The sequence below is a fragment of the Rutidosis leptorrhynchoides genome, chromosome 2 (genome assembly GCF_046630445.1).
Source record: "Rutidosis leptorrhynchoides isolate AG116_Rl617_1_P2 chromosome 2, CSIRO_AGI_Rlap_v1, whole genome shotgun sequence".
Taxonomy (NCBI): domain Eukaryota; kingdom Viridiplantae; phylum Streptophyta; class Magnoliopsida; order Asterales; family Asteraceae; genus Rutidosis; species Rutidosis leptorrhynchoides.
Window position 1 is genome coordinate 526,706,004 of NC_092334.1, and position 1,375 is coordinate 526,707,378.

Below are 1,375 nucleotides of genomic sequence, written 5' to 3' on the forward strand. Positions count from 1 at the left end.
CAGGGTTTTTGTACTCAACTTGATATTCTTCAGTGGGTTGCGGGTTGGTACAATTAACACAAGCCTGAGCTTGGTTAACCTGCTGCGGCTGCGTCTTCAATTCTCCGAGTTGCTTGGCAAGAGATTCTATCTTATCCGTGAGGGACTTGATGGTCTCCGTTTGATTGTTAAGTGCAGAGAGTGGGGCAGATGATAAAGTTGTTTCACCACTATTCCAGTCATGATGATGCATCGTCATATTTTAAAGCAATTCCCATGCTTCGTCTGCGGTTTGGTTCATCAGATTCCCTTGAGCTGCTGCATCGATCGTCGTCCTATGATTTACCGTAAGACCATTGTAGAAGGTACAGATTTGGGCTGACCTTTCTAACTGGTGATTAGGGCATTTCTTCAGCAGGGTTTTGAAACGCTCCCATGCAGTGTAAAGAGATTCATCATAACTTTGTTTGAAGTTAATGATGTCATTCTTCAGCTTGGTTTGTTTAGAAGGAGGGGAATATTTGGTTAGGAATTTAGTAGCCATCTCCGTCCATGACGTGATGGAATCTTTTTCCAATCCTTCAAACCAAGTTTGAGCATGATGAGTGAGAGAATAGGGGAACAAGTATAGCCGGACTATATCTTGTCCTATCTCTGGCTGTTTGTAGGAGTTCGAAAGAGATATGAATTTATCAAGGTGAGATTTAGGATCATCATTCGGTAATCCATGAAACTGATAGTTATTCTGAATGAGCTGGATGATGTGATGTTTTAACTCGAGCGAGTGTCCTTGAATCTCTGGAAATCTGATTGGTCCTCCTTAACCTTCAATCGAGGGTTTGTGATGTTAAGCGAGGTGTATATAAAATAGTTATTATTTTACTAGGAAAAACTATTAAATACGATACAATTTTACACAAGATATTTATTTATTTATAGAATGGATATACTTAAACCTTGCTACAACACTTATAGGCAGTGTACCTAATCGTACAGTAGTGTAGTTTTTAGTAAGTCCGGTTCGTTCCACAGGGAAATCTTTAAACAAAGCTCAACGCTATATTAGTTTACTTTTATAAAAATACAAATATATATATAAGTAATATTATTATTATAAAGGGGGGTTTTTACCATTTAATGACCGGTTTGTCGATTTTAAAACTTTAGTCGCAGTTAAAACCTAATGTAAAATATAAAATAAATACAAGACTTAAATTAAAGCGTAAAGTAAATAATGATAATGAAATTGCGAATAATAAAAGTGCGATAATTAAAAGTGCGATAAAATAAAATAAATAAAAGTGCGATAATTAGAAGTGCAATTAAATATAAAATAAAGGAGATTAAATATGAAATAAAAGAATTATGCTTATTTAAACTTCCGTAATCATGATGT

General features: G+C 35.2%; 1 non-coding gene across 1 annotated transcript; it reads left to right on the forward strand.

Annotated features, from left to right (window-relative positions):
- Positions 1-368: 368 nt before the first annotated feature.
- LOC139894855 (small nucleolar RNA R71) lies at positions 369-475 on the forward strand. The gene has a single exon (XR_011775335.1). It is a non-coding gene; the product is annotated as a small nucleolar RNA R71 (small nucleolar RNA).
- Positions 476-1,375: the final 900 nt, after the last annotated feature.